The following is a 9,800-nucleotide window of genomic DNA, read 5'->3' on the forward strand; positions in this document are numbered from 1 at the left end:
AGCCACACGCCCTGTGCCACCGCAGCTCATACTAAGAATGGGCAACAGCTGTCAAAGTCCCACAAGCCCCCAAAGAGGCTGGCAGGGATTGGAACCACTGTTGGGACAGGAAGTGGAGAAGGGTGGTGTGCAGGACATCAACAGCCCTCGCCAACAGGGCGAAGTCACGGACTGTGCCATTGTACCGCATGCACCTGTTGTTCTCTGCACACTCTTTTTACGATCTTTCCCAGCTCTACTTCCCCACCACTTCCAGAGCCACATCCCCTGACCCCAAGGGCCTGGACTCTTCTAATGGTTTACTCTTCTAATGGCTTGTCTTTCAAAGGGATTTGATCTTTTCACTGGAGAATGAAATGTTAGACAATGGTCCCCCTCCCAGGATTTGCATTTGCAAAAGGCCTGGATGATACTAACAGAAAAGAACAATCAATACGTGTCAGATTTCCCTGCATCTCTATGTCAAAGACAGTGATAGAATCTCTAATTTTTAGCTGGGCTCATGGGCCTCAAAATAAAAACTTCATTTCCCATCTTCTCTTATAGCTAAGTGTTGCCCTGAAGCCAAGTTCTGACCAATGAGATGGGAGCAGAAGCATCTGTGACAGTTTCTAGGACTGATGTTTCCATAAAGGGCAGGTGGCACTTCTGCCTTTCCCCCTCCACCAGTCTGGATGTGATGATCGGTGTCCTGGGCGCTGCTGTGGCCCATGAGAACAGGGGCCACATAGGAGGAACAGTGTAAGTGTGAGCTGGAAGGGGCCCAGCTCCCTGAGGACTTACTGGAATAAAGCCATTATCCCAGTCCTGGACCAGCTACCTCTGGACTGGTAAGTGAAAGGGAAATAAAATGTTATGTTGTTGAAGCCACTGTTATTATTATTGTGACCAAATCTAATCCTGACTGATAAAACCATCATAGGGATTTTTCTGTCTTTTCTTTTTCTTTTTTCTTTTAACAGAGGATCTCAGTGAAGCTTTTTCTTGGGGGTCCCTCAAATGTAGGCAATGCTTATTCTCCATCTTCAAGTGTGGCTGCTTCTTCAGGCTAACCCAGGCAGCATCATAAGATGTAAATGAACATGGACGTGAGGTCCAAGACCCCAGTCAGTCCCCACCACAAGTCGCCAGCCATTTTCCTCTCTGAGTTTCTACTTCCTCATCTGAAAAATGGGCTCTAAGCTTTCTTAAAAATCTGATAGTTCCTAAGACCATGCATGCTCAGCTTCACCCAACCCCTGTGCCAGCCTACCAGTCAAGGGAAATTGTTATTAGGATGAAGAGCTTTCATCTAACTGTGAGGTTATATTTTTAAAAACCCATATATTACCTGTTTGGAGCTTACAACACATTTTTCTATAGATCAATACTATACATGAAGGTTAAGTAAACTCCAAAAAGATATTTAATCAACTGACAGTTAAATCATAGTGCTGGGAGGGTCGCAGAACCGAAACAGGATGTAAAAAGTTGGTGTGGGAGGAACCGTTTTTAAAATGTAGGGAGGGATAGAAACATTTTTTCTTCCATGTCGGCAGAGGAGGAAGCTCTGTGTTCTGGTGGTGAGAATAATCACCTCCAAGTCACAGGACTTCCCTTTCACCTCCAAATTCCTATGAAAGCTAAGACAATGGACTGGAAAGTGAAAGGGAAATAAGGGGAGTCTCGGTATGTGTCAAAGATCCTATGAGACTGCTGTCTGGTTTTCTTCAGTCTAATTCTGATTTCATTTGAAACCTGTCCTGTAGGTGAAGGACAGGCCATTTTTCTGAGCATGTCCAAATTTTCTTAAGGAAACACTATGCAGAAGCCATGGGAGAGGCAAAAGGAACAAGGATGTCCTCTTTTAAGACAATGGTGTTTTGCAGTTAAGTTTGACTTTTCCTGTTGGTCACAGCAGCACAGAGCCTGAGAGTCTCCCAGTCCAACCCAGGGAGCGCAGCAGTGGAGATGCAGGGAGAGGCAGGCCTGATTCCCCATGCTGGAGGAACTGGGCATCCTCTCTTCCTACTTCTATGAATGGGGCAGTGCTGGGAATGAAGCCATAGTTCCCTGATGAGCCCTGATCTGTTTCACTCCAGATCTTCCTTTAGTAATGGCAGTCTAGACAACTGCACCTCTAAGTCTCATCTTTTCTCTACTAATACAAATCTTTGTCCCAATCAAAGGTGTCTTTCCAATCTACCTTGATGAAACACACCCCGAATTTCTGTGCATTTGCACGTGCTTCTCCTCTGCCTGATGTGCCTGCCGTTCCTCTCACTTCCTCACACAGGTGAACTCTTCCTTCTCCAAATGTCTCCATCTTTAGGAAGCCACCTCAATTCTCAGGAGTTGTTAAGTCCTGCATGCTCTCCTAGCATCCTTGGTAAATATCAGGCTGTCCCCATATGAGAGAATAAGCTTCTTGACCATCTCGACTCTCCAGTGACCAGCAGTGACCAGCACAAGGTACGGGTCATCAATATTCAATGAATGGGCAAATGGATGTTCCTTCCTCTCTGATACTACCTCAAGTACTATCATGTTCCTGTTCAGGGTCACCTCCTGCACAAGGGCTATCTCTCTTCTCTAAATTCCCATTGTACCTTCTGTTTGTGGTATTCATTGTGGAACAGTTACCACCTTGCATTGTGGTTTGCACATTCCTGTGTATCTTGCCTCCCCAACCAGATAGTTTGCTGCTAAAAGGTCCAGACTGTATCTTATGTGTCCTTTGTTATTCCTGCAGTTTCTAAGACAATACCATATGCACAGTAGGTGATCGATAAATGAGTGATGGATGAGTGCATGAATCCAAGAAAGGCTTCTTTACATTGTGAGCCAATGAAGATTTACATGATCTTGGAGAGCTTTTAAAATAAAATACAAAGAGCCTTTACATGACAGTGCCCATTTGCCCATTTGGTGCCATGAGCTATATCCCTAGTGGATCTGAGCCTGGCCTCCAGAGCCAGACTGGCTTTGAATGTGGCCTCCCTTCTTGCTGGCCTTAGGGATTTAATCTATAGGAGACTGAGGTGCTTCATTTGTAAAATGAAGATGATGATAACAGGACCTACCTCACTGAGTTGTAAAATAGGTAATATAAAGCACAAAACAAGGGGGAAAATGCAATCCATGTTAAATACTCGGCATAGTGTCTGGCTTAGAGTAAGTGTCTGATGAAGGCAGTTACTGTCCACCAGTGAAGCTTCTGATATAATGGCATAGGTTTAACTGGAGCAAGAAGTCTTAGGGAAGCCAGTGCTCAGTAATTCTGGTCTTCTGGTCATTCTACTTATTTATATGGGCAGTGTCTGTGGAGCTATCACTGTAAGGAAAGGCACAGCAACGACTTTCAGAACCAAGAAGTCAAGGGGGTGGGGAGTGCCATGTGATGTAACTGCACAGGAAGCCATCAGGTACACAGGATGCATTTCAGTAGCATTTTAGCAAAGGGAGCCCACCTTCCACTGATATCATTGGGTGCCATGCTCTGCACATGATATGAAAGACTGAATGCTATCATTTATTAATCAAAAAATATGCTGTTAGCTAGCTAGGATACAGATATTGCAAACAGCCAGTTTGCCTAAAGGATTTACTCTTTCAGGCATAAAACCCTCCTCATTACTTGGTACAGAGACGAGTATAAATTAAGTTGTAAGTCAGTTTATGCAAATTACTTTGCATTTTCCTGCCTCCCAGCTCCTCCCTGAAGTAAAATACATGCAAAACAGTCTTTTTTTTTTTTTTCATTTTCCCCTTTGTTTTGATCCCTACAAACTAACCACATTAAAATGCAATATTTCTAGAATGATGTGGAAAGGTACAGTACTCCGGAAAAAAGGAAGGTCAGCATATTTGATGGGGTGTAAAAGGCTCTTTGTTCTGTGTGTTTGCTTGCCTACCTGCCTGCCTGCTTACCCGAGGGTGTGCCTGTCTGCCCTATGCCAGCCAACAGCTAAGCAGCCATTTCATTCTGCATGACTCCTCCGTATCTTGGCCACCTTGCAGGGAGGAACAAACACCAAGGCAGTGAAAGCTTAGTTTTCCCGGCAACCTATGACCTGGAAGGAAAATGTGTACTGTGCCAATCTGATTCCCTCTGCCTGGAATCCAGATGAAAAGCAAAGTAAGCATTGCCAGTTAGCAATGAAAATTGCAGCTGTAGGATCATGAGAAAGGCAGCACTGTAAAAACCTTAACCAGCTGACCTGCATGAAGGATAAAGTTGGGCACTGGTGGGAGCTGGGGAAGCAGGGCTCAGGGATTGGTTAGAAGCAAGAAGCAGTATTCAGAGTGCAGCTGAGTCACTTCAGTGGGCGCATACTAGAATGGCTGGCTAAAGATCTCCAGACCCTGGCCCAGCACCGCACCAGGACTGCCCCTGTGAGGTCAGTGTTTGCAGTACCTTGCCCTGGATTCAGGGATTGGCATCCCCCCTACCATGGCTGGTATCCATTCTACTTGAGTTAGACTTTGAGGAAAGGGGTATCTCTGTTTTTTGCAAGCACAAGAGCTTTTTCCAAAACACTTACCTAACATCAGCATTAGAAAAGCCTTGGCTCAAAAACACCATGAAGGCATGGCTTGGGAATAATAGTAATTGATAAAGATCACAATGTCCAGATCATACACAAACAGTAGCTCCACTGGACTCTGCACTCCTCAGACCAGGGCACCTGCTTAGAGAAGGACATCAACAATTGAGAAACCATGAAGAGGAACTCAGCAAGTACGATGAGGACGTTAGAAACCATCTCATACAAGGACTGAAGAAATGGGGTATTTTTTACTTTGAAAGTAAAAATTAGGGAGGCAGGGGAGATGTTTTCAACATTTGTAGAGCTGCCACCTGGAAGATACTTGCATCTTGTTCCTGCAAAGGTAAGAACTAGGATTGGACAGAATTTCTAAGGAGCTAGGTTTTAGCTCAGAGTTTCCTAACAATCGAATGTTTTGCTGCAAGGTAGGGAGTATACAGCCTCTGGAGGTATCCAACTAGAGGCCAGTTGACCAGCTACCTTGTCCCAGGAGTTGGCAGTTTGGAGTAGTAGAGGATCTCTGACACTATCTTCAGTACTGCACACAATGAGTTTTTCTATAATGACTACACATCAATTAAAGCTGCAGAAAGAAGCTAAAGATTAAGCAGACATAAAATAGACATTCCTTTCTCTTTAGAAGACTTCAAGTGGTCCAGAAAGAAAGGTGTCATGAAATATCCCAGATCCTCTGTTGCTGATGAGACCAAGCTTCTGTGCAGGAGAATGATGTAGAGGGACCTCTTCTTACTGAGATTAGCCTCTTAGTAGAGTATCCACTTGTCACCTTTTAAGCAGATGGAAAATTCTGGAAAGGAACTTTATTTTTTAAAGCTTAGAGGATATGCTGGTTGGTGCCAGAGAATTTTCCAAGGTAAAAACAGATTCAATCCACTTACCCCCTACCCCAACTAGGGAAGTACAAAAGAGCAGGCAAGCTGGTTCTGAAAGCTCTAACAATTGTTTAGCACCACTTACTCACTGGCCTTCAGTCCTGCCACCTATGGATCATGCAAGAAAGTCCTGATTACTTGCAGAGAACACACACACCTCTATGGTACTGCTAAAACAAACAAAATAAAAACCATTCTGTGTGTGTCCCTTTCTCTCTGTTATGGTCACCTCCACTATCCACACACTTAACAACCTGACAAAGGTTATGGGGTAGGGAGAGAAATTTCAGAATGCTTCACTATACCAGGATGCTTTCTGGACTTACCAGTTAGGGGACAGCATGGCAGAAAGCAACTTCTAGGAATCTGCCAGTCAAAGCACGACAGCCAAGGTGACAAGTGAGTAAACTCTCACTCCCACTGATGGCAGGAATAGTCCAGCTGATTTTTTAAAAGGTCCTTTTTCATTCTTTTCATACTATGTCTTCACACAGGACAGCAATTCCAGACCCAGGGAAATAGGAAAGTACCAGAATATCTTCAAATGAAAGTAGTTAAGGGATATTTCTATTGTCCTCATTCAGGGTCTAAACTGAAGCCATGTTAAACTATTGTTAGAAACCAAAACCAGGGAGAGTGATTTGGTTTTCTGTTAAACATGAGGGGTCCACTGTGAAGCACAGAATGATGCCCTGTGGAGCATTCTGGCTTCCTTCCGTGATGATGGTTAGGCACTCAGCCTAGCCCAAGGTTAGGTGCTACCCGGGCATCTACCCACATCCCAGCAATGGTGATAGTCCAGCAGCATTTCCCAGTGTCCACCCTCTTCCAGCTCTAACAAGCCCTCCATTGCAGAGCTGTGCATAGCAGTCGCTTTCCACTGCAAACAGAGCCTGCCATTGAGCCATTTTTCCCTGCACTGCACACAGTTTCTGCTGCCAGGATGAGTCACCATGCAACACATACCCTCATCCCCTCCACTCTGTACTTAAAATACTCTAGGGCTGGCCACACAGAACCCCACTGTGCATGAGCACGTGTGCGAAGGTGGGATTGGCAGCTCAGCCCTCTGGAGCCCTCTGCAGAGCAGACTGCATTGTGTTGGTTCAGAGAGCCAATGGCTGGGGAGGGGAAGGGGGGAGGGGGGCGGTTAAGTCTGGTTCTCCTTCATGCAGCCTGCCAAGCTGCACCCTCTCTTTTGCAGGCACCTCCATTTTAGCCTCTCTGATGTTGAACAGAAGGCTCTTACTGCTGGGGGTTGATTTGTCCTGCTTCTTCTCCTAGCTCAGCTTCCAGCTGGCCATCTTGCTACAAACAGGATGGCCTTGTCCTGCTTTTACCTGCCAGCCAGCCCCTGTCTCTGCCTCCAGGGTAGATTCTGCTTCAATCACAACAGTTTCTGATTGTTTCCTGAGTTAGAACCATTGTCTTCACTTGGACAGAGGTCCCCTCCTAACCCTCCTCTACTCTCTGCTGCTGTTCCTGCTCTCTGCTTCCCCTCTATCTACACACATACAGAGCACTAACCCTGGACAGAACCAATTACAGGACTCCTTAACCGTCCCTCTTCCCTAGTCTGCATGGGAAAAGGGATTAGGAGTTGTTCTTTTCACCCGGAGCCTTTAAACTGAGCTGAGGAATTTATGCCTCCTCCTTTCTGCAGAGATACACTGGACTTTCATAGTCATTTATTGAACAGCTGTCTTAGTTCCCCATGGTCCCCACCTTCCCTCCACGCCCAGCCACACACTCCACCTACCAGAAGCACCCCTCCCTTTGGAGAACCGCAGACTTTCCGCTTTCAACCTGCTGCTACAGCACTCTTTACAGAAGGTGCCTTGGAATAAACTCCCAGCCCAGCACAGCCTAAAGGGACACTATGTGCTTGAGTTATTCATTACTTGAGTTAGAAGAGGTCACTGAGCAATAAGCACACTGGAAAAGCAAGGGGAAAGGTGGCCTAGAGGGTGGGGAATTTGGCAAAGTGGCCTTCTAGGGGCTGATGGGAACTCAGAGTCCTGGCAGAGGGTGGCTATCAGAGTGAGTAGATGGTAAAGTCATAGCAACAGCCCCAAGGTTAGACAAGGTCAAATGGAAACAGGCAATGTTAATAAAGCTAGCTACTTAATAGCTCTTGCTATGCACAAGGCACTGTGCTTAACACTTTCTCACATCTCCCATTTAATCCTTGCAACACTGTATCGCTTCAATTTTACAACTGAGGGAACAGCCCTGGAGAGAATAAATGACTTGCCCAAGGTCACAGCTAGCATGTTTTGAAACTGGGAGTGTGAATGCAGGTCTGTCTTGTTCCTCACCAGCTTGCTCTATGTGGGGAGGTGGTTAAATGGGTGGAACAATTCCAGATGGTCTAGAGTGGCCCCGTGGGTGGAATTTGAGGTGAGCCACGGAGAGAAATCTGGTTCCCATAGGGCTGAGATGGTAATCCAGCAGCAATACCAGGTTTGGATGGAAATGGAGGTTTCTAGGAAGGCTGAGGGGGGAATGGTTTGGAATGAAATGCTGCATGGGCTATGCAGGCATGACCCCCGGGACTTTATCACAACGTCTGAAGAGTTTACATGCAGGGGACAGAGAATAAGCAAAGCTCGGGAACTAAAATTTGAGCAGGGGAGAGATCCTCCAAAGGAAGACAAGAGGTCAAGGACAAGAGACAATGCCTGTCTTTGCCAGACTCAGCAGCAGTCTACTTGGCATTTGCCAAACACCTGGAGAACTAAGGTAGGACACTTTTTTAAGAAAAAAGGGGGGGGGTTCCAATTAAAAATCTGTCACTGTGAGCCTCTATCTATATACTTGTTTTACCACATGCTCCTCCTGGGGGAGGGAGAGGAGAGAGAGAGAGATGGAAAAATCAAGGGTGGGGGAGGGGAGGTTGGCACAAGGAAGGGCATGGTAACCTTCCCCAGCCACTGCATCCCTCCCCCCCCCCACTCACCTTTTTTTTGGCTGATTCTGCCACAGGCTTTCCACAGGGTGTAGTGTGCACTGGACAAACACATGCCCTTCCCAGTGACCTGTCCTGCTGGAAAATCCTCCATGAGGTAACTTCTGCCTGACGGGTACCAGGGGTATCATATCTGTAGGTGCAGCCTCTTCCTGCAGTTTTCCCACCACCAACCTGGGGCTCTTCCAACACAAACGCTATAGGGGCAAAGCAGGAGGTGGCTTCCTTTCTCAACAAACTGTCCTCTCAGTTGCCCTTGACAGAGCCCTGAAGCAGTACCTCTGGGTCTGTGTGGATAGATGACTGCTTCTCCCCTGAATTTCAGGAAATTTCAAGTTTGTACAGGTATTGCAGGTGAGCCTTGAGAAGGGCTGGTAGGAAAAAGCTCATTCAGTATCAACTGGAGCTCGTCCTTAGGCCTGCAAGGTTGACCTTGGGGACAGAGGGTGGCTTGGACAAGCGTTGGGTAATCCTTGATATGATGAGGCTGGGAATTCCTCCTTTTCAGGATGGGCCATGTTACCCCCCAGGGATGGGGCTTCTCTGCAGTGACTGCAGAAGCATCCCTGTGTTTTCTGCTGTGTCATTGCCCTGAGAGGGATGTGTGAAGCTGCTTAGGGGCTCAGAAGAGGGGGATGAAACCGAGTCTGGCTTTACAGCAACAGCAGATAAAGGGTAGAAATGCCCAGGACTGCCCGAAACGTCTTGCCCTGTGAACTAGGTCTTCCCAAAGGCATTAATACTTTGCCTCAAGGAATTTTACAGCAGAACATGGTGGTAGGTACTCCTAAGGGGGCATAAAAGAATGCCAATGAGAATACCAGCCGCTTGGCACCAAAGATACTCTTCGGTGGCTGGGTCTCCTGCAGACATTGTCGCCCGGGGGTCTAGACTGGCGTGAGCCGCAACAGGTTTCGATAGGACTAGGACGACTCACTCGGGGATACCCCTCCCGAGCCCTGGCTCCAGGCTACCGCCCAGGGTGGGTTTGGCAATTGTCCTGCTCGAGGTGGTTCAGGCCGCCCACAAGGAGCACAGACCGGCGGTCAGGAACTGGGGCTGCCGGCTGGGCTAGCCTGGAAGAAGAGGGACGGGCCGGAACTGCAACCGCAGCGGCAGGGAGTGCGAGGGGGCGGCAGGTGCAAGAGCAGAGAGGCGGGGCGGAGCTGGGCAGAGTCCCCGACTCTCAGGCGTCCCTGAGTGACCTTCCTCCACCCCGCCAGGCCCTGGAAGAGGTGGACCTGCAGCGGAGGGAGGCCGAGAGCGCGCGGGTGAGAGCAGGCAGGGCGGGAGGGAGTGGGTCACGGCATCCTGGCCGGGCTCCCCAGGGCTCTGGGTGACTCAGGTGCAGGCCACCCCACCACGGAAGGGGCCGTTGGCGCCCAGCGGGAGCGGGGAGTGGGCTGCGCG

This window comes from Eulemur rufifrons, chromosome 8, assembly GCF_041146395.1.
Source record: "Eulemur rufifrons isolate Redbay chromosome 8, OSU_ERuf_1, whole genome shotgun sequence".
Lineage (NCBI taxonomy): Eukaryota > Metazoa > Chordata > Mammalia > Primates > Lemuridae > Eulemur > Eulemur rufifrons.